Consider the following 24,100-nt stretch of genomic DNA (forward strand, 5'->3'; position numbering starts at 1 on the left):
GCTGCATGCATTCAACGCATAACATGAGCCTGGAGGTGCTTGCTGGAGTCACTCCTTTAAAGCACCGTTACTGGGAGCTCTCACTTAGAATACTCATCAAATGTGGAACAAGTAACACACTTGTCCTAGATAACTTCGAAAAATGCTTGAACTGACTTGCCGTTCAAGATTCCTTAGAGTTTATCTCAACTACATATCAACAGATCTTTGTCTTCCGTGTTATAATCCATCTCGAGTTCACTTCACCAACGACAGTTCCTCCATTGAATACGATCTATCCATGAAACATGCCATTCAAGGAATACCAGATCATCTTCGAAAATATCCATTCCTCTCTTTTTCCGAAAAATATGAACATGTCAATTGCAACAACAGATACTTCACTGATGGTTCTCGTATTAACGGATCCACTGGCTTCGGTGTTTTCAATGTGACTTCAACCATCTTCCGAAAACTTCAGGAACCGTGTTCGGTTTATGTTGCTGAGCTGGCAGCAATTAACTTCGCTTTGGGGATAATTTCCAATCAGCCCGTAGACCATTATTTCATCTTCTCGGATAGTCTTAGTTCTATCGAGGCACTCCGGTCGATGAAACCTGTTAAGCACGCATCTTACTTTCTTACAAACATAAGAGAGCAGATGTGTGTTTTGGTCGAAAGATCATTCAAGATTACCTTTGTTTGGGTCCCATCTCACTGCGCAATCTACGGCAATGAGAAGGCGGACTCGCTAGCAAAGGTGGGCGCACAGGAAGGTGAGGTTTATAATAGACAACTCTCGAACAACGAGTTTTTCCCATTAGTCCGTCAGAGTACTCTTCAGAGTTGGCAAAGGAATTGGACACACAACGAACTTGGACGGTGGCTATTTTCTATAGTTCCTAAAGTTTCTGCGCGAGCGTGGTTCAGAGGTGAGGACTTAAGTCGAGGCTTCATTCGCACGATGTCGAGACTTATGTCCAATCACTATTCACTAAACGCACATCTGTACAGAATAAACCTTGTCGATAGCAACTTATGTAGGTGCGGAGCCGATTATGATGACATCGATCACGTAGTTTGGTTCTGCTCGGAAAACGACGCCTCCAGAGAGCGACTATTGGATACCCTTGTGGCCCGAGGTAAACAACCCTTCAGGGAAGTTCGAGGTGTTTTGGGAGATCGTGATGTAGTCTATATGCAGGCCATTTATGGTTTTCTTTGTTCTTCTGACATCAAAATCTAATACTTTGTTTTTTTCTTTCTTCAAAGTTTTTTTTTTAAGTCTCTGCCTGTCTGTTCCGTAGAGCTCCGTAGCTCTGGCCATCCGGAAGATGCTCCCAGTCGAACCATTCTTCGAGCACGACGACACACCACATCGTAACTGACACCAAATAACCGGATGAGCAGCTGACATTCTTTGATTATGATGATTCCTGATTTCCGAATCCTAATCCCTTCCATCCCTGAACATTGTAAACCTAACCTCGAGTCACCACGAGTACGTTGGCTTCTTCCCTTCTCTTATTAACTTCATAATAAAATGATATTGATTGTACATATCCCAAAGAACCATGGCTCCGTAAAGTGTTATACACGCCTGAGCCTACCAAATAAACGAAATTGGAAAAAAAAAAAAAAAACGTCAATTGTTCAATTATCCACCAGGTTGCGATGGCGATCCTTCAGTGTTGCCTAAGATTGGCGATGGCGAAATTCCAATTGTGTCCTTATGGTGATGGCGATGTTTCCAATGCGATGGCGATTTCGCACGCGCAACTTGGTTGGCACTGTTGGTTTCGGTGTGGCTATATCCTCCAACTGCTTCCCTGATCCGGTTCGATGGGACCAAATGTTGGGTAGTCAGCTTACCTCCTTCGATATCGGCTAGTGGGATTCTTTCCTGCTGACTTCCAACGAGTTGGGTTCCGAGCAATTGTTTCCTGGCCTTTGGGGAACGACGGTAGGGTATCCAATTCTTGTTCGGTAGATTTCTTAATTGAACACACAACACTCCGATTTGCATTAAACTACCACAGTTAAAACAAACTACTTTATTTTACAACTTTTAATGATAAACAAGAACTTAACACTAAACAATGAATTATTCCAGATGGGAGTCCATCCGTTCTCGACGGGCACCAAAACCAACTGACTTTCTCCCAGCGAAACGCTGGTCATCTGTTGACCGATGGACATGTAGCGCAAATCTCCCTCTCTGGTCCGCAGCATCTCCAATCCATTTCGATGGTTCTCACAGTCGCAGGTATCTACTCTCGGCCTTTGCTATCTGCAACTCATATTTCACGCCGGCCGAAGGTGATCGTTCTTGATGATCCACATAGGTAGGTATGGTCGTTTACAGCGAAAGTAGTGCGAAAATCCAGCTAGAGTCCTTTGCATCGGCCATCAAACAGCTGGTCAGCTGTAGCAGCAGCAACGATCATTTCTAATCCAGGGCTGTTTCCGGGTGGCTTAATATCGCACACCATCTTTAGTTCGGTCAGAACTGCACGGGCACATCAGCTTCGCGTGATACTGCATCTGGGTGGTTCTTCAATATCCGTTGTGCTGGCGAACCCAATAAGTCGACGAAGAAGAAAACCTGCGCAGGTATGTGGTTAGTGTGTAGACATGGCCGTGACCTAAATTTCGTACAACTCGAACAAATATGAATTTCTGATAAAATAGGTCGAGTAGTTCCGTTTACGTTTCTTTTAATTGGAACAATCTTTGGAAGATCATTCCGTTTACTTTTCCGTTTCGTTCCGTTCCTACATCGATTAGTCGCTTCGCAAAATTTGTTAGCGGGTCGGAAGAGTTCGAGGGGAGTAAAATAACTTGGGAGGGGTTGTTGTTGAAAACACTTGGCCCAAAGTGTAATTTGGGTTTCAGTCGCAGAAGTGTCGCTTAAGCTATCGTTTATAATTAAACCTCGAGCAGAAGCCATGCACGGTTACTCTACCGCTGAGGCACACCAGGACGGACTTGGATCAAGGAACAATCAGCCGTTAGCGCCGTCTCTCGTTGAGCAACTTCGGTAGTTCACCATTACTGCCAGTAGGCACGTCTGTTGTGCAAGATACTAATTGTCCGGCCCGAACATCAAGTCTTGGGAACTTCCTATCTCCAACCGCAAAATTGTTGAAGTGCTTGGTGTCTATCGACCGAGGTCTAACTTCCCTCCTTCACTTTCGTAGGATTAAGGGCAGCTGTAAAACCAGGTATAGTTTGCTCCGAACTCCGCTTACTGATCTGTCAGGCTATCATAGACAGTCGCCTTCTCTACGGCCAGGAATTAAACTGCCTTATCCACCGTAACCTCATCGATACCCTGTAGCCGATACTAGTTCGTGAGAGCTGCTTAAGGATTATTCTCATCCACACCTGCCGATGCCGTGTGTCCAGGGGTAGGGATCCTGTCATTCCGCCATCGTGCGCTGGCGGTCTTCTACCGCAAGGCCGCCGCATCCCCCTCTTCCACATCTGGAGATCATAGGATCCCTTTCTTTATTGAAGGGGATCGGATCCCACGCACGGTGGCTGACGCTAGTCACCCCCAGTGACTCGGGTCCACTGGCAAGGAGCGAAGAGCTCGCACTTCTCTTCAGCCACCATAAACAGCTCCATTTAGCAACGTTTTCGCAGAAGATACAATTCAGAGGCAATTAGAAGGTCGGCGGTAGAACTGGTGAAAACAGTAACTATAAACACAGGTTTACGGATGGGTCGGTTTGAAGCCATAGAGTTGTAATCGGGGCTATTGGTCCCAACATTACAATCTCGGACAGCTCTCCCAGCATTTGCAATATCTTCTCCGCTGAAGCTGTCGCGGCTTTCATTGCAGCCACGTACCCACCGAGGAAGCTTTTTGTATCCTGGTAGACTCAGCCTATCATTTCCGCACTGCAGAGCGAGCAGCCTAAGCACCTCTGGAACCAGACCATTCTCGCTAATGTAAGTTGTCTTTCAACGGTAAACAAGATTTTCCCCTTAATTTATTTGCTTACATCTCCTTGCTTGTGTCATATTCCAAGGCTTATACTTCGGATGCTTGATTTGCCCAATTGGTTGGTACTCGGATTCTGGTGGCTTTCCCTCAAACGTGATCTTCAAATGGCCTTATTGTGTGATATATGAAGCAACTTCATCCGACGGAAGTTTACAGGAAACCATCGATTCTAGTTTTTAATTTAAGATTTTGCTCAGCGGATCCATCATACGCATGGGGTGCATTACTAGCACTCACTCGCTATAACCCTTACAGGAAAAATCTTTTTTATTTAAAAATATTCTTACATTCTAAGTTATCTTCCGTATCGGCCCTTCAACTCTGCAACAGCAATGAGTGGAATTGATCATCATAACAGAGGAAATAGTCAAATACAATTAAAATTATTGTTAAACGGAACGGAATCTATCATGAACAAAAATAAATTCAGCTGTTGCATTGACGATTCGATGAGTGCGAAAAGAGGTCGCGAAGAAAAAACACAACAAGCAGAAATGCCATCAATTCCGATGTCCTCGTCGTGTCATCGTCGCGGCCAGTGCACTGAAAAAAGGTCATTTCTATTAAAACGATTCAGCTCATGATAATGGAACCCATTGAGCAAATATTTTCTCTTTTCATAAAGTTGCATGGCTCGGCTTGTCGTTTGGTGGAATTTATTGTGCAACTGTTATTGTCCAGCATAAAAAGAATTCTAATCGTGAAAAAATAATACTTTCTTGCTATCCGTGGTATTGGATTATTTCACCGACACTTTTTGTAAGCCGTTTCTAAATTTAATAAATAACTGAATCGACAATGATTGATGCTGAATATTTTCGAGTATATTTTTAAACGGGTACCTACACCTGCGTCTCCATTCGATTAGATATATTTTTGTCAACAGTACTCTTTCGATTATCAGTACTCAGGATTAAAAATCATCATAAACGTGTGCAATCTTGTTCTGTTTTTTTAGCAGCATTGTTGATGTGTGACAGTGTGCCACAAAATACGCCTGAGTGTAATTTACTCGTGTCCAATGAAGAATGCAGTTTGAGTTATGATGTGATGTATCTTTGTAGAGCTGCACCCACTCCTTTCTGTTGACATTTGTTGCAATGCACATCCATCCGGTTACTGGTTGAATACGATGCTTTCCGTAACAGCCGCAGCCGGTATATGTATGGAATAATTAAAAAAAATACGTGACATTCCATCTAATGCCTAGTTGAGATTAAAAAATGCTTCCATAGAAGGAACGGTACCTTGTGCCGGAGTTGAGTGATTACATCAATGCACATCCATATGCAACGCCGTTCTGACAAATTGCAAAGTCCCGGTCCTTAATGAACGGTTCTGACCTTGAGAAATGCCGAGCCTTCTATCCGACGACTACATACGTTGAGCCAAGTGGGCTGTTCGAAGTAGACAAGCAGACTGTCTCAATTGCCTTCCGTACATGGCTGCCGAAATGGTTTTCCATTAGCGACTCGGCGATTTCACACATTCACCTGCTATAACATCGATGACAACAACGGCGCGGTTGTGTTTTGCGTTTCAAATGTGGGACACTTGAGCACGATTCCGTTTCATTTTCAACCACTTTATACTCATGTTAACCAGCGCAGCAGATCACTGCCACCACCACCTCCACCCAGCACCATGTTGACTGTAGATTTCGAGCAAGGCAATAATAGTTATGGGGTAGCTGTGATCTATTGTTGTGCGCTTCCGTCGTAGTCTCACTCGCGGGAAATGGAAAACGATTAGAACAATTTTCTTAATTGCTCCGGGGTGAGTGCGCATAACCGATGATGGGCGCTAATGGGGGAGAGCGGAATTTCTACGCGCGCGAGCTACTGCTCAGTTACTGTATGGAACAGCTACTGTCTTAGAGATTACTCGCTTAACTTTTCGAAAGGACCCAAGTAACATTTTTCCATGAATTAATTTAAATATCGCAGTCAACAGACCAATATGAAAGCTTTTGATTGCAGTACTCAAATTAATTAATGATAAAAAAAATGTTACTTAGGTCTTTTTGAAAAGTTAAGCGAGATTACTTCTTTTTATGATTTGTGTAGCTTCGCATTGATTCTGTTGTTTTTTTTTATTAATGCTTATTTTTTTCTATCTTCCACAGGTAAGCGATGTTTTCAATTGTCGTTTTCAAACATATTACAGACAACTGGAGGTTGTGTAAGTCGTTGCAATTTAGTTCCACTAAACTTTTAGATCATAGTTATAATCATCAACCAGTAACATTGAAAGGAAAAAATAAATAATTCTGATATCTGAGAAACAATTTCATTTAAATGCCGTAATTTGAAAAAAAAATGACTTGTACACCAAATTCAACAAATGAGTAATTCTCGCTGAAACCGGGCCACTATTTGCACGAGGTTCTTAAAAATGCCTAAATTTATATTCTTTTGAAAGCTTTCGGCGAGTATATTAAGGATCCGAGTTAAATTCTACAGAAAGATGAGCCCCTCGTTAGTTATACACGAAATCATTTTAATGAACCTCTCGATTTTTGTCAATTCTTGACTCGCCAAAACTGTCATAACTCCAACATTTCTCAACCGATCATAGAGACCAGCATATCATTGGAAAGAGGAAGAGTGTATCCTCAATTTGCAATAATAAAAATGTAAGCAGCCATATTGAATTTGGCCGCCATTTTGGTTTTCTTTTTGAAAACTATTTTTCCGCCAGGTTTGCAACCACCAATTAAGAATATCAATACATCGATGGAAAGCTTAGCTTATATTGTGCATTGTGTTCGAAAATCTCAGGTGTAGGTTTTTTCTATCGAAAGTTATGTACGATTTACCAATACCAATATTGTTGAATTATTTAATACAATAACTTGAATACGGCTCCGTTATGCTCAAAACTTTTGAGCCTTTTAAATAAAATACTGTGGTAGATATGCTTTTCATTTTTGAAACATATTTGGCTTAGAATAGTGTATGAAATCAAGGAACTGACGTCGAAGTACCATATTAACCATAAAAATAATGTTCGTTGGTCAGATGGCCCTTCAAAATATAATTTGGTAAATCGAACATAACTTTTGAAAAAAAAACATACACCTGAGATTTTCGGACAAAATGCACAATATAAGCTAAGCTTTCTATGGATGTATTAATATTCTAAATTGGTGGTTGCGAACCTGGCGAAAAAATATTTTTCGAAAAGAAATCCAAGATGGCGGCCAAATTCAATATGCCTGCTTATATTTTCATTAATGCAAATTAAGGATAAACTCTTCCTCTTTCCAACGATATGCTGATCTCTATGATCGGTTGAGAAATGTTGGAGTTATGCCAGTTTTGATGAGTCAAGAATTGACAAAAATCGAGGGGTCCATTAAAATGATTTCGTATATAACTAACGAGGGGTTCATCTTTCTGAAGAATTTAACTCGGATCCTTAATATACTCGCCGAAAGCTTTTGAAAGAATATAAATTTAGGCATTTTTAAGAGCCTCATGCAAACAGTGGCCCGGTTTCTGCGAGAATTACTCAAATCAGTTATTTTCTTCTAAAACGATGTAATGGCCAAAATACTTCTTTTATAATGCACGAGAAAGGCACCATCACCGCTAGGTGGAATTATCAGTTTTTTTTTAAAGGAAAGTAATTAGTCGTTTTTACACTTTTGGAAATCCTTACAGACTGCTCTAAAGGCTACCTTGAGTTTGGTAGCGTTGACGCACTTCGTTAATCGTTGTTTGATGGTTCTGGTGGTTGAACCGTTTGTGGAAGTCGAGGAGAATAAGTTTAGTAATTGGGTGCGTTCGAGGGAGGACGATTGGTCGAGCTGCATCGCTGGTGATGTATTTGCAGGCTTGCGTTCTACCTTGAACTCTGACGACGTTTGCTTCATCCAAAAAGATGCATTGGAAAGAATGGCAATTTCATCGGCAAAGGCAGCCTTCTGGGCTTCGCGGTGCAAGAGGTTCTCGGCATTACTCAGCTCCCGACTTTGCAGTGGACCAGTGATGCGATTCTTCTTTCCTATAGAGAAATTCAGGTTGCGCACGTAGCGAAAAACGTATGCGGTAGAGCGAAGTAATTTCCGCCAATTCGAGAAGCGATGAGCATCGATTATGCACGTATTTAGCTTCACATGCAGCAACAGATGTGGACGAAGTTCTTCGGTAGTGCTTCCGATGCGATGTTTCGCTGCAGGCCAATATTCAGCAGACTTCCATAAAAACTCTGGACCGTTGAACCAGCGAGCTGAAACTGATAGATCAGTATTTGGGCTCCACTTTGTTCTCTCATCCGCCACGTTCTGCTTGCTTGGAATCCAATGCCATTCCCGGATATCTGATGATTCTAGGATCTCGCTGACCCGGAATGCAACGAACTGGCTGTAACGGCGGTGGTCGGAGTTTAGCCAACACAAAACATCCTTGGAATCAGTCCAAAAAAATCTTTGTCTAACTTTGATCGTCAGCGATCTGCAGATAGTATCTGCTAAGCGAACACCGATGATGGCAGCCTGAAGCTCGGATCGTGGTATGGATAAGAACTTAAGTGGCGAAACTCTTGTCTTGGACCCCAACAATGTACACTCAATGTTCAACCCTTCTTGATATCTGAGGTACGATACTGCGGCGAATCCCGCTTCGCTTGCGTCGACAAAGGTGTGTAGTGTGAATGTCATTGTCTTCAGATACGGATGTTAAAGAGCGATAACATCAAGGAATTTGGAGTTCTGTTATACCAGGGAGGGCTGCACACCAGATTGACCACTTCTCAAAGTGTTTATCGTTTATAGTATCGTCCCATCCGATCGAAGAGCGCCATATTTCCTGAAGAAGTGTCTTTAATACCATCAAAAAATGGCCAATAAGGCCAAGGGGATCGAAAACCATCATCAACGTTCGCAATACTTCTCGCTTTGTGGGTCGACGGTTTCCCTATAGAAGAACCTCGTCCAATCGAGTAGATATTTTGAATGTGAAGTAGTCTGAAGACGTGTTCCACCACATTCCAAGGATCTTTTCTGCCGAGTTGTCGTTGCAGAAGTTGTTCTCTGCTGCTGAAGGTTCGTTCAGCTGCTCAAGTACTCCGGAAGAATTAGATGTCCAGTTCCTAATTTCAAATCCAGCCGACGCATGTATTTTTCTCACGTCTTTTGTCAGTGCGATAGCTTCTTCCTCATATTCCACACTTAAAAGCATATCGTCGACATAGTGTCGCTTGACGATTGCTTCAACAGCGGCCGGGTGGTCCTGTTGGAACTTACTTGCGTGCAGATTCTTTACGTACTGTGCCGTGCTTGGTGAGCAGCAGGCTCCGAAGGTCATGACCTGCACAATGTACGTGCTAGGCTCAACGTCCGTTACGGTCTCTTTCCAAAAAAAGCGTTGGCAGTGTTGGTCAGCATCTCGAATTTGGATCTGGTGATACATTTCCCGTATGTTACCGCAAACTGCGATCCTGTATTCTCGGAACTGTATCAGCACTGCCAGTAATGAGGTTAGAAGATCAGGACCCTTAAGCAAAACGGTATTCAGGGAAACGCCATGGACAGTGGCCGCAACGTCCCAAACGAGCCTAGTTTTACCTGGTTTGTTTGGGTTAACTACCGGAAACATTGGTAGATACCATACTCGTAGATGTTCTGCTCGTAACTCCTCGTCGGTCAGCTTCCGGATATATCCTTTTTCAATGTGGTCTTCAATTTTCGTTCTCACCGCGTTAGCTAGTTGCTGATCGTTCTTCATTCTCCAAGGCATTCTCATCTTCTGAGCGCCATTACTCTGCTATCTGGAAGCCTAACGTTTTCGTACTTCCAAAGGAGTGCGGATTCATACCGTCCATTTCGATACTTAGTTGAGGATTCCAGAAAAGTCTGTGCCCTTTGGTCCTCTTGCGATTGAGGAAGTTTATCCGGGATGACAATTCCGATGCTGTCTAGAGAAAAGAAGTTCTTCACTGCTTGATGTCGGTCTTCCCCCGCGTACTGATTGCACTGACATACTTGGAGAGAATGGAAATTTACGGAATGTGTATTTGCTTCGACGGGTGCACAACTGCCGTAGACTGTCCAACCGAGCCGTGTTTTCACGGCTATCGGTTCGTGCGGCCGGCCTTATTGACTTTTTAACGGATGGCCAAGGTTGAGCTTGTCAAGACCTAATAGAATCCGTGGATATGCATTCTCGTATGATTCTATCGGTAAACCGGCGAGATTCCGGTATGCTTCTGCGATGTCGGCGTACTTTAATGTCTGTGGGCGTATCTGTACAGCAGATAACTGGTACTTCCTTGACGGATTTCTATTGCAGGAAATCTGTAGACTCACCCTCTGCGAAGAGTTCTCCAAGCGCTGTGAAATTCCGGTCCACTTCAAGCAAAGCGTTGTTTTTTGTCCTTTCACACCTAGTTCGTCTGCCAGATTCTGTTCCATTATGGAAAGTTCGGACCCATCATCGATGAATGCGTAGATCCTCACTGTCTTAACTAGCCCGTACAGAATCACTGGTAGGATTCGAAAGAGAAGTTTGGATTGACTTTGGTGGATATTGCAGCTCTGTTGGGTTGCTTCTGTAGTACCAGAGTTTGTTGTCGATGTTTTTGGTGCGATGGCTTGTTGTCTTTCAGCAGACATTTCCTACATAATTTGCATTCACGAACAGCTGCCCATTCGTAGCTGAATTCCAAAAACCTTTTGCACTTCACGACGTTCTGACAACCACCTTAACATACCGGGCATTGTTTCTCCGAAACGTTGGAACTTGTTTGCTTCGCCTTCGATAATTCCACAGGGATCTTGCTATAGCCGGAATCGCCATATGCATGTACGTTTAGAAAACCATCCTTCTTATTAGAACGTGGCTTCCAGTCTCCAGTGGCTGATGCCATTACTGCACTTGCATCCTCCGCTGTTGAATACATCCATGCGCTGAAACCTAACAGGTTTGGATTCGGTGTGTTCCTAGAGTATTTTGCCCAGTCAAGCTTCAATGATGATGGCAGTCTCTCGACCAGTTCGTAACGTAGCGAAGCGTTGTAGACAAAATCATTTACTTCGCAAGCTTGGATTGTTGCAACCAAGTTCTCCACAGCAAGGGCGAAGTTTACCACCGTCTCTAGACGATCGATATTCGGTGATGGTAATGCCCGCACTTTTTTCACGACTGCTTGGACAATTGCTTCCGGCCTCCCGTATAGCATCTTCAACGTGGACAGTACCCTGTTCGATCTTTGATTGATGGTCGAGAATCGATTCACTATCACTCACTATTGTTGACGACTCACTTCCGAAGTTCAGAAGCGCTTCTCCAGGAACTGCTTCTCAAGTATCTTCTCCTCTTCAATCTTCAGCAACTGCAACTTCAGCCTACTTCTCGCTTCACTTTGTCCACTTTTCTTACTGCTCCCCCCTCGGTGCGACCGGTTGAGACCATGATCCATTGGAAGTTCTTCTGGACACTCCGGTACTTGTCCGGTTCCTAGGGGTACCAACGAACGACGAACAATGGCTACACATTTGACACAACTCCAACTCTCATTTTCGACCTCCTCCGTCACCTCTACACAATCACCGTGAAACCAATGTTTGCACCCATCACACTGAATCATATTCATATTATCGGGCTCATCACACAACTGACAATTTGACTGACGAACCGGACGCGCGTCTCGTGGTGGATTGCGTCTCAAAAACCAACAGTACTACCGGCTTTATTTCCGAGATTCTCCGATGGCTCTTTTGGGATTGCACCTGTTCCCGACAGACCTTGCTTATCTACATTTACCTGGATGTTTATATTAGGACCTGCTGTATTGCCCATCGTGACCGCGACATCTGGGTGGTTACTCGTTAATACTGTCCTCGCTCCGTTCCCGGATCCGACCTTGGAATGCTTCGACATTTTTCGATTCGGTTAAATGAATTTATAAAATGTTGGAAGAATAGTCGCGACGTTCGCCCAAATTGTTGAATTCAATAATACTTTATTGAGAGAATTATAAATTCCTGTAGAAACAGAGATTTAGTTGTTCAGTGTGATCTCAAAAGTGAAAAGAAAAATAAGAGCTTACATTTAGTAATTCGCTAATCTTCTACATACAGGATCCAACTATATTGAGCACTCCAACGTTCACGTTTTTCTAGATGTTAAAAGGCATGTTCTTAATTGGTCATTTTATAACTATATGGGTGCTTCATACCGGGTTTCAAGGATTTTAACCAGTTTACTATTTTACATAGCAGTTATTACTAGTTCCTACGTCGAAATGTGGGTTGGCTAACACTTGAAGAAAAGGCAAACTATTATAGGACTCATTCTAGGCACAGACTTCATTTTTACCTTAGAATAGTACTGGAATGATATGATCACTTGTAGGAATATAACTACTATCAATAATAATTACAATTAGGTTTAGTTTAGGTAATAATTCTAGATATAGTTCACTTGCACGCTATCGGCTTCGGGTTAGATAATCGTTTTCTCCTTATCATCATGCGTGACACGGACGTTGTTATTTACTCGTCTTTGACGTAGATGACGGACGTTGTCATTTACTGGTAGCACAACGATGGGAACATTGGTAGTGTACGGTGCACAATGGGCTCGCTGATCTTAGGGCGCACTAACACGTCCATTTCTTCAGAAATTCATCCTCAACCTTACTTGGAAAATCCACCGGGCATATCTCCAAAAACTCCTCCAAGGATTTCCCTGGCAAATGGTTCAGGAATTTTTTGAAGATGTCTTCAGTAAATCCCCTGGAAGTTGCGTTGCGTTGGTAACGGAGTATTTCGTAGATTGCATACTGCTAGCTGTCATGTATATCTTTAACTTCCTTACTCCAAATGCTTATAGAATACTATTTGGGAATTAATAGCAATCCAAATGGAGGTCCGAGAAGAGAAAGCATGAAAACTACCATTGCTGGCCACGCCCATCTTCTCCGTTACAAGGAAAGGGAAGGAAATGATGATATGACATCTACTTAACAAGAGGCCAGCGACTCACCGACGCCCTCATAGATGTCAAGGAGTTGGATGGTTGAGAGGGATGTTGTACGGGAATCATCACTATAAGCAAGTGTTAACAGAATGCATTTCGTAAATACGTTGGGAGTTACGTTGCTAAGAAAGTTATTGTAACTCCGTTTTCCTTTGTCGTCCTCTTCCTGGGATGGGGCAAGGTATTTAATCTGTGCCCTGGCTAATAAGCCTAGGTTCAAGCGCCATTGATCGCTCTCTGAAACGAGATATATATACACTTGCAAACTCAATTCCCTTCTACAACAACGTTATTATATATAAAAAATAATAATAATTGTGATGTGATTATAAACGCTACGATTATGATTATTGGTTAATCTTAGCAAAGTTTTCAAAGAGATTTCAGATATGAAATATTTGAAGCAACTATTAAACCAAGAGATTGAGCAAGAGAAAAATGCAAAATGCATCAGCAATTTTATTTGTTAAATAAATGTGATCTTCTAGTTTGCCACTACATTAAGATTGATAATAAGTATTAAAATACATGGAATGGAACAGAATTTTCTGTTAAGAAAAAAAACGGTATTAAAATGTTGTTACAAAGGGAGTAGGTATATTTTATATGATGTCAAATTCTAACAAAATTGTTGTATATTTAAAAGCTTCGCTAGTTCGTTCACTTCAACAAAAATAAACTTTTTTTTCAATTATGTGATAATGCTTTAGATTCGCAACTTATTTAAAATTACTGGAAATATTGAAAATCAAGCAAATCAATGATCCAATTGATTCTAGAGTAAGTGAAAGCAGTAAAATTTTGGTCATTTTCTACACACCGGATCTAACGCTTAAATTGTTTTTTTTTGTCATTAAACAGAGGTACCAAGGAACAAACTCACCGAATTGTCGTCTTTTTCCTATATGACACAGACAAAACACTGCACTTCACTTTATAAGGCACTTGAAAAAAAATCCCTCGATCAACATATCGTTGTTACCACAGAACTCTGCGAACAGCTCCGAACTTTTCATAGTCATAGTCCGATAGTCATGTCGAATCCGATCTTCGCATTGAAGACAACCATGACATCAATCCAGTTCAATCTACGACGACATTGAGTGGCTGGAGAAGTTCTCTTTGTCTTGCGGATCGGGAGCATCGGTTGGCGTATTGGATTATTGTAAGGTTTCGAACTCTTGTTCTAAATCTGGCATCAATTATTCGTTCATCTGTAGGTTCCCACTTTGACTTCATAAGAACAGAGTGTGTCTTGGCGCGTTGTAGGAAGCCAACTCTACGATACCGGGGAGCGTGATCACCACCATGCTCCTATTCGTGCCCGTTGTTTCACGCTAAGAGTCGTTGCCGTAACATAATTTCGTATTCTAGGAAACTTTTCTAGTTTCTTCCAGATGAGTCAGTGGACAGCACTACTGATCTTGGAGCTCTTGTTGCTTATCCTACTACATATCAGTACTTGTAGTTTTAGTGATCGTCATGTGAAAGCGAAAACAGTTGCATTTTCGTTTTCAAGAGACCAAATGAAAATATAGCGGGCTCCCGGTCACCTGTCACATTACAAGCAGTCATGATGGGAATGTTGCTTAGTTTGGAAATGTAAATGTCTAAATAGTTTTAATAGATCTGTGCAAATAACGATGACTAGTCGATAAAATGATTATATTGTTCATGATTTTCGAGAAAATAACATTATTAAAGTAGAAACAGCTTGTTTATAATAGTTTAATGCGTTTTCATAAAATAAAAATCCGTGAAAATTTGACGGAATTCCTTTCATTGTTTATGTTTTCTATAAAAGCGGGAGAGTATAGAATCTGAATATCGCATGACCTCTCTTAATGAAAATTAAAATCTCAGCACTGCTATAGATACATGGCCATTGTTAAAGTTCGATCTCCAATTTCCAAAACTATTTTGTATACTGGTGGCGGAAGAAATTGGATCCACCATCTTCGGCTTGGTAATTCCATGCATAGGCTATCTGATGTGATGCTATTGTTTTACTAAATCAAAACATCGAAAGTCTCCGGTGAAAAAACAAGACTATCAATTTGTAAGCCAAACAAAAACGATTTTGAAGTTTGAACTTTTATTAAACGTTACATTACGTCAAACGCATTTAAATTCTACTCAGTTTTTGCATTCACTTAAATCGCATGAACCCATTTGTAGTATCTCGTTTAAATGCTGAATTGCAAATTCAGCTCCTACCTACTGTGGAGCAGCTACGGTTGCATAAGTGAGTCGAATTTGAATTCCGAATGCCACTGGCACCCAGCGTAGTTAGTTGCCTTCGGTGTAAGACGGATCATAAATGGACCCATTACGGTTGGGCTTCAGTCACATCTCCACCGTCAGTTGTAGTGCTTTAAGCTGCTGAGTGTCGTCGTGCCAATTATCATAATCATTTGTAGTTGGATTATATTTCATTTCCTTATCCGGCAGCTACCGGCGGAAAGATTTGTGAGGCGAATTTTTCCCTTGTTCGGTCGATACGTACTGAAATGGCAATGTGATTGCGACGCGACATCATTGCATTGTCGACGGCACGACTAGAAATTGCCCCCCTTTTACGCTTATTAAAATCATTTTTCTTGGTTAATTATTTTTAAAACGAACGCATGGCAATCGAATTGAGTTATTTCCAGTCTGAATAATTCGTCGAACGTGAGCAGCCTGTTTGTTGCCCCGCGTTCAATTTGCGCTTTCTATCATTCCGTTCAAGAACCTGAATGATTTACATTGCCAAGATGTTTTGGAGTTTAGACCTATTTGGAAATGAATAATTGTTGTACATCGACCGTTTGGGGTTCTCGTTCGATTGGTTGTTCGATTGTTGAGTGCGAGATGCTATTAATAATTGGCAAGATTGCGCAGGTTTCCCAAATGCCTATGATCCTCGATCTTTCGCTGGGGTGAATGCGTAGCAACGTGGATCTCCCTTCGATCCGTATTTCGGCCGCCAGCGTTACGTTCGATTTGCGCACATTCGTAATCGACTCAAGTGTTGTTGTTGATGTTTTCATCACGTTTGCTTTGGGATGTAGATTAATCGCGTAAAATGTAGTACGCAATGGTATAAAAATTGATTGATTCTTTATTGCTTCATGACTAGAATAATTATAATTAGGCAAAAATACTAAGTGGGGCCTTTCGTAGTTCAGAGTGGTACGTTACTGGGTTAGAATTCGGATTCCAAAAAGTTTTTCGATTTTTTAGGGCAAATAATATATTGTGCAAGCCTCATAGGAATCTTTAAAATTTCATTTAGCATGTAGCATTTTATTAGTTCGGAATAAAAACATATTTCTCACGAAAAAGTTTCAGAACATCACCTGCCATGAAAGAAATACACTTACCGGAGCCATCATCAGATAAAAAAAAATCTTATTTCTATGATCACACCTCTTTCCGAAGTAGGTTATTCCCGTCAAAGGCCACCAGCGAGCGGCATTATCGCTGCAGCATTCCTAGTGATGTTTTCAATTGTTGCCGATTCAGTTGCCATTTGCTGCCGAGGCCGTCATTGGCTGCGGTTGCTTGTAGTAGCAAGTGCCACAGCAATGCCGAGCGTCACATTATTGCTTTGTATGAATACGATCATAAATTTAGTTGTTGTTGCAGCGGGTTGGGACGGTGGGCTCTATCTGCCACGCTGTTGACTACAGTTCGCAGATGCATTCGCCGCGTGCAGCCTTGTGAGCAGTTTTTTTTTCATTAGACACTGCCGCTGAGGCTGCAAGCTCGCCACGCTTAGATCGAGATCAAGTACCGGCGCTGTGCCTAACTTGTACAGCCGATCGATCGTTGATGTTGAAATATTAGCCGAGTTGGTTGATGATGATCGTACCGAGCAGATTTTGCGAATTTGTTGGATATACAAAGTGTGTGTTTAACCAGGGGTTATATAAATTGTTAATTTCTTAAATTTCGTTGTACCATCATTCGTTGTCGCAGCGTGAGATCCTCTGCTGAAATGTAAACACCATTAATTCAATTATGTGATCCACCCTACTGCGGGTACTTGGCCGTAATCACCGTATGAAAGGTATGGAAAATAAAAACATCGAACAGGTTGTTTTGTTTGCTGTTGAGCTAATGTGCGATGTTTGATCCGTACGAGATCTGACGAAATAATGGACTCACGTGCATTCGAGAGACCTGAATTGTTGTCACTGTAGTCCGGCTTCAGCTGTTGTTGTCGTCGTTGATGTAATGGGTGTAGAACAGGTTTTTAGTACTGTCCGACCGGTCTGTGACGGGGGTTCTCTGTCGGTTAATTACCCATGTGAACTTTCAAGCGCGGCAATGTGACTCGGGTAGAGTCACTTGTTTGTTTGGGGCCCACAGAGGTTGATCATGCCCATTTAGTAGATGACGATGATGATGATGATGGTCGAAACGTTCGTGCTGGTTCGGTTCGTTAGTAGTAGATGCTACTAAGTATATGACAGTGACAGCGATCTGTTGGCTGTTGGAAACTAATTTCAGGTGAACGTTCATTAACATAGTATTCGCTCTCACTGGAAACAGTCGTTTACGTGTGAATTTTTCGTTTACGTAATTTTTTCTTTGACACCGAATACATACAACGCAACACTAATAAATTGTCGTTGAAGTCTGTAGATGTGACTATCTCTCAGTTACATACATATTTATGTTCATTCTCAGTTTGTATAAAAAAAAGGAACAAATTATGGATGCCTAACACGATTTCTATTCCAATCTGACACCTTAGGACATAGAACTTCCGCGTTGAAAAAAGACACAATTGCTATTAAGGAATTTTCAATACGAATCTAAGCAAAGGTGTAATGTGGAGATGGCGAGTTCGAGTTCGAATCTTCTCTTCCTCTTCAATGGCTGTAAATTCCAACTGGAAATCCAATCCAAACCAAATTCAATCCAAATCCAATCGAAATTCAATCCAAATTCAATTCAAATCCAACCCAAATTCAATCCAAATCCAATCCAATCAAATCAATCAAATCAATCCAAAGTCAATCCAAATCAATCAAATCCAATCAAATCAATCAAAGTCCAATCAAATCAATCAGTCAAATCAGGTCCAAATCCAATCAAATCAGTCCGTCAATCCAAATCAATCAAATCAGATCCAGTCCGGTCAGTCCAGTCCAGTCTCCAGTCCAGATCAGTCAGGTCAGTCAAGATCCAGTCCAGGTCAGTCCAGGTCAGTCAGGTCGGTCCAGTCGATCCAGTCCAGTCCAGGTCAGAGTCCAGTCCAGTCAAGTCCAGTCAGATCAGTCCAGTCAGATCCAGATCCAGGTCCAGTCCAGGTCCAATCTGAGTCCAGTCAGATCCAGTTCCAGTCCAGGTCAGTCAAGGTCCGGGTTCAGATCTGAGTCCAGATTCAGTCCAGGTCAGTCAGTCCAGGTCAAGTCCAGTCAAGTCAGTCAAGATCGGTCAGTCGGTCCAGTCCAGGTCCAGTCAGTCAGTCCAGATCCAGGTCCAGGTTCGATCCAGGTCGGTCGATCCAGGTCCAGTCGATCAGTCCAGGTCAGTCAGTCAGGTCCAGATCCAGGTCCAGTTCAGGTCAGTCCAGATCCAGTCCAGGTCAGGTCCAGGTCAGTCCAGGTCAGGTCAGTCCAGGTCAGATCCAGGTCAGATCCAGTCGGTCAGTCAGTCCAGATCCAGTCCAGGTCAAGTCCAGTCGGTCAGATCCAGTCAGGTCAGTCAGATCCAGTCAGTCCAGTCCAGATCCAGTCCAGGTCAGAGTCAGTCCAGATCAGTCCAGATCCAGTCAGGTCAGTCAGGTCAATCCAGATCAGTCCGATCCAGTCCAAGTCAGTCCAAGATCAATCCAGATTGATCAGATCCAGTCCAGTCCAATCCAGGTCAATCCAGGTCCAGTCCAATCAAATCCGATCCAGTCAGTCCAGGTCAAGTCCAGTCCAGATCCAGTCAGGTCAGTCCAGATCGGTCCAGATCCAGTCCAGGTCAGTTCAGGTCAGTCAGGTCGATCCAGTCCAGATCCAGTCAAGTCCAGTCAGAGTCGATCCAGATCCAGTCAGATCGGTCAGGTCCAGTCCAGATCCAGTCCAGGTCAGTCCAGAGTCAGTCAGATCCAGTCCAGATCCAGTCCAAGATCGGTCAGGTCAGTCCCAGGTCAGTCCAGTCGGTCGGTCAAGATCGGTTCAGTCCAGTCAGGTCAAGTCAGATCCAGGTCAGTCAGATCCAGTCCAGATCCAGTCAGGTCAGTCCAGATCAGTCCAGGTCAGTCAGATCCAGTCCAGATCCAGTCAGGTCAGTCAGATCCAGTCCAAGATCAGTCCAGGTCGGTCAGATCCAGTCAGGTCAGTCCAGGTCAGTCCAAGTCAGTCCAGATCCAGTCAGGTCAGTCCAAGTCAGTCCAGGTCAGTCCAGATCAGTCAGGTCAGATCCAGTCCAGTCAGTCAAGATCCAGTCCAGATCCAGTCAGGTCAGTCCAGTCAGGTCGGTCAGATCGGTCCAGATCCAGTCCAGGTCAGTCCAGATCCAGTCAGATCCAGTCCAAGTCAGTCCAGATCAGTCAGGTCAGGTCAGATCCAGTCCAGATCCAGTCCAAGTCGGTCCAGGTCAGTCCAGGTCAGGTCAGATCCAGTCCAGGTCCAGTCCAGTCGATCCAGTCGGTCCATCGGTCCAGATCCAGTCCAGATCAGTCAGATCAGTCAGGTCCAGATCAGATCCAGGTCAGTCGATCCAAGTCCAGATCAGTCCAAGATCCAGTCCAGTCGAGTCCAGGTCAGATCCAGTCAGGTCAGTCCAGGTCGATTCCAGTCCAGGTCAGGTCCAGGTCAGTCAGGTCAGTCCAGATCCAGGTCAGGTCAGTCCAGATCAGTCCAAGATCCAGTCCAGGTCAGTCCAGATCCAGTCCAGTCCAGTCCAGGTCAGGTCAGTCAGATCCAGTCCAGATCCAGTCCAGGTCAGTCAGGTCAGTCCAGGTCAGTCCAGTCCAGTCCCAGATCCAGTCCAGGTCCAGTCCAGATCCAGTCAGGTCAGTCCAGATCCAGTCAGTCAGTCAGGTCGGTCAGGTCCAGTCCAGATCGGTCAGTCGGTCCAGTCCGATCAGATCGGTCAGGTCGGTCAGTCAGTCAGATCCAGTCCAAGTCCAGTCCAGATCGGTCCAAGGTCAGTCCAGAGTCAGTCAAGTCAGTCAGATTCCAGTCCAGATCGAGTCAGTCCAGATCAGTCAGTCCAGGTCAGTCAGATCCAGTCAGATCCAGTCCAGATCCAGTCAGGTCCAGTCAGTCAGTCCAGATCGGTCAGGTCAGTCCAGGTCAGTCGATCCAGTCCAGGTCAGTCCAGATCCAGTCCAGGTCCAGTCAGATCCAGTCCAGGTCAGTCCAGATCGGTCAGATCCAGTCCAGATCAGTCAAGTCAGTATCGGTCAGGTCCAGTCAGATCGAGTCAGGTCCAGTCAGATCAGTCCAGGTCAGTCAGGTCCAGGTCCAGTCCAGATCAGTCAGGTCAGTCCAGTCAGTCAGATCGGTCAGATCCAGTCCAGTCAGTCCAGTCATCCAGTCCAGAGTCGGTCAGTCAATTCCAGATCCAGGTCAGTCGATCCAGATCAGTCAGGTCAGTCCAGGTCAGTCCAGGTCAGTCAGATCGGTCCAGATCCAGTCAGATCAGTCCAGATCGGTCAGGTCGGTCCAGTCCAGTCCAGTCAGTCCAGGTGGTCAGTCAGTCCAGGTCAGTCTGGTCAGTCAGGTCCAGTCCAGGTCCAGTCAGGTCAGTCCAGATCCAGTCCAGATCAGGTCAGTCAGTCCAGATCGGTCCAGGTCCAGTCGATTCAGTCCAGGTCAGTCGTTCCAGGTCAGTCAGTCAGTCCAGATGGTCAGGTCAGATCAGTCAGTCCAGATCCAGATCAGTCAGGTCAGTCCAGGTCCAGTCCAGATCCAGTCAAGTCAGTAGATCAGGTCAGGTCGGTGGAGTCGGTCCAGATCCAGTCCAGGTCAGAGTCAGGTCAGTCCAGGTCAAGTCCAGTCAGGTCTGGCCAGATCCAGGTCCAGATCGTCGATCCAGTCGGTCCAGTCAGTCGGTCAGGTCCAGGTCAAGGTCAGTCCAGGTCGGTCCAGATCCAGTCCAGGTCAGTCAAGTCAGTCCAAGATCAGTCCAAGTCCAGTCCAGATCCAGTCCAGGTCAGTCCAGGTCAGTCAGGTCAGTCCAGAGTCCAGATCAGTCAGTCCAGTCCAGGTCGGTCCAGATCAGTCAGGTCAGATCCAGTCCAGGTCAGTCCAGATCCAGTCCAGATCCAGTCCAGATCCAGTCCAGATCAGTCCAGGTCAGTCAGATCGGTCCAGGTCAGTCCAGATCAGTCCAGATCCAGTCAGGTCAGTCAGATCCGGTCCAGTCAGTCAGATCCAGTCCAGTCAGTCCAGGTCAGTCCAGATCAGTCAGGTCAGTCCAGTCAGTCAGATCAGTCCAGGTCAGTCCAGGTCAGTCCAGATCAGTCCAGGTCCAGTCCAGAGTCGGTCCAGGTCAGTCCCAGGTCCAGTCCAGTCAGTCCAGGTCAGATCAGTCCAGATCAGTCCAAGTCAGTCCAGATCCAGTCCAGATCAGTCCAGGTCCAGTCCAGTCCAGTCCCAAGTCCAGTCCAGATCCAGTCAGGTCAGTCCAGGTCAGTCCAGATCCAGTCCAGATCCAGTCAGATCCAGTCCAGGTCAGATCGTCCAAGTCCAGTCAGATCCAGTCCAGATCCAGTCCAGGTCAGTCCAGATCCAGTCCAGTCAGTCCAGGTCAGTCCAGGTCAGTCAGTCAGGTCAGTCCAGATCAGTCAGATCCAGGTCAGTCCAGATCGGTCCAGTCAGGTCAGTCGGTTCAGTCGGTCAGGTCAGATCCAGGTCAGGTCAGTCAGGTCAAGTCCAGTCAGGTCCAATCCAGTCCAGATCCAGGTCAGGTCAGGTCCAGTCCAGTCAGATCCAGTCCAAGTCAGGTCAGATCCAGTTCCAGGTCAGTCAGTCAAGGTCAGTCCAGGTCCAGTCCAGATCCAGTCGGTCAGATCGGTCAGGTCAGTCAGTCAGATCCAGTCAGGTCAGGTCCAGTCAGTCAGGTCAGTCCAGAGTCAGGTCAGATCCAAGTCAGTCCAGATCCAGTCCAGGTCAGTCCAGGTCAGTCAGGTCCAGATCCAGTCAGTCAGTCAGTCAGTCAGGTCAGATCCAGTCCAGGTCCAGTCAGTCCAGTCCAGGTCAGTCAGGTCAAGTCAGTCCAGGTCAGTCCAGATCCAGTCCAGTCAGTCAGTCCAGATCAGGTCAGTCGAGTCCAGTCAGTCAGGTCAATCAGATCCAGTCAGTCAGTCAGTCCAGATCAGTCCAGTCAGTCAGTCAGATCCAGGTCAGATCCAGTCCAGATCAGTCAGATCAGTCAAGGATCGGTCAGTCCAGTCAAGTCAGTCAGTCAGTCCAGATCCAGTCATCCAGTCCAGTCCGATCCAAGTCAGTCCAGATCCAGTCAGATCCAGTCTGGTCCAGTTCAGATCTCAGTCAGTGGTCAGTCCAGTCAGTCAGTCAGTCCAGATCCAGTCAGGTCAGTCAGATCAGTCAGTTCAGTCCAGTCCAGTCCAGATCCAGTCGGTCGAGTCCAGTCAGATGGTCAGTCAGGTCAGTCCAGTCGGTCAGATCAGTCAGATCAGTCAGGTCGATCCAGTCAGTCCAGTCAGTCCAGTCAGTCCAGTCCAGTCCAGATCAGTCAGATCAGTCAGATCCAGTCCAGGTCAGTCCAGGTCCAGTCCAGTCCAGTCCAAGTCAGTCCAGGTCCAGTCCAGTCAGGTCAGTCCAGATCCAGGTCAAGTCGGTCAGATCGGTCAGTCCAGTCAGATCAGTCCAGGTCAGTCCAGATCCAGTTCCAGGTCAGGTCCAGGTCAGATTTGGTCAGTCGGATCCAGTCAGTCCGTCGGTCCAGTCAGTCAGGATCAGTCCAGATCCAGTCAGGTCAGTCCAGGTCAGTCCAGGTCCAGTCCAGGTCAGTCCAGGTCAGTCAGGTCAGTCCAGATCTAGTCCAGGTCCAGTCCAGATCCAGTCCAGGTCGGTCCAGGTCTAGTCCAAGGTCAGTCCAGGTCAGTCAGGTCGGTCCAGGTCAGTCAGGTCAGTTCCAAGTCAGTCCAAGGTCAGTCCGATCCAGTCCAAGATCCAGTCCAGATCAGTCCAGATCGGTCAGTCGGTCAGTCCAGATCCAGTCCAGATCAGTCAAGGTCAGTCCAGGAGTCAGTCGAGTCCAGTCCAGATCCAGTCCAGGTCAGTCCAGGTCAGTCCAGATCCAGTCAGGTCAGTCCAGATCAGTCAGGTCCTAGTCAAGTCCAGGTCCAGTCCAGTCGGTCAGTCAGGTCAGTCAGGTCAGTCGGTCAAGTCGAGTCAGGTCAGTTCCAGATCCAGTCCAGATCAGTCCAGGTCCAGTTGGGTCAGTCCAGTCCAGTCAGGTCAGTCCAGTCCGATTGGTCCAGTCCGGTCAGGGTTCGGTCAGGTCAGGTCGGTCAGTCGGTCAGTCCAGGTCCAGGTCCAGTCAGGTCAAGATCCAGTCAGATCGGTTAGATCCAGATCCAGTTCAGTCAGATCGGTCAGGTCAGTCCCGGTCAGTCCAGTCTAGATCAGTCCAGATCGGTCCAAGTCAGTCAGTCGATCTGAAGTCCAGGTCTAAGTCGGTCAGATCCAGTCAGTCAGTCAGGTCAGATCGGAATTTGGTTCCAGGTCCAGTTCCAGTCCATGGTCAGGTCAGGTCAGATCCAGTCCAGATTAGTCTAGTCCAGTTAGATCCAGTCCAGATCCAGTCGGTCCAGGTCAGTCCAGGTCAGTCCAGATCCAGTCAGGTCGGTCAGATCCAGTCCAGGTCAGTCCAGGTCAGTCCAGGTCAGTCCAGTCAGATCCAGTCAGATCCAGTCCAGGTCAGTCCAGATCCAGTCCAGGTCCAGTCCAGATCCAGTCCAGATCCAGTCCAGGTCAGTCCAGGTCCAGTCCAGATCCAGTCAGATCCAGTCCAGATCCAGTCCAGGTCAGTCCAAGGTCCAGGTCCAGGTCGATCAAGTCAGTCCAGGTCAGTCAGGTCGGTCATGTCAGTCAGTCAGTCCAGGTCAAGTCAATTGGTCAGTCCAGATCCAGTCCAGATCGAGTCCAAGATCCAGTCAGGTCGG

The 24,100-nt window shown here is 45.1% G+C and overlaps 1 protein-coding gene and 1 long non-coding RNA gene across 8 annotated transcripts in view; one reads left to right on the top strand and one right to left on the bottom strand.

The window, feature by feature from the left end:
• Positions 1 to 24,100, top strand: part of LOC134228091 (rho GTPase-activating protein Graf) — a 215,222-nt gene that overhangs the window by 69,921 nt on the left and 121,201 nt on the right. The gene's annotated exons all lie outside the window — the stretch shown is intronic.
• On the bottom strand, positions 16,704 to 17,339 carry LOC134224834 (uncharacterized). Its single transcript, XR_009983080.1, has 2 exons — positions 17,020 to 17,339; positions 16,704 to 16,949 (listed from the first exon to the last, which is right to left on the bottom strand). It is a non-coding gene; the product is annotated as an uncharacterized LOC134224834 (long non-coding RNA).

This window comes from Armigeres subalbatus, chromosome 3 (assembly GCF_024139115.2).
Source record: "Armigeres subalbatus isolate Guangzhou_Male chromosome 3, GZ_Asu_2, whole genome shotgun sequence".
Taxonomy (NCBI): Eukaryota; Metazoa; Arthropoda; class Insecta; order Diptera; family Culicidae; genus Armigeres; species Armigeres subalbatus.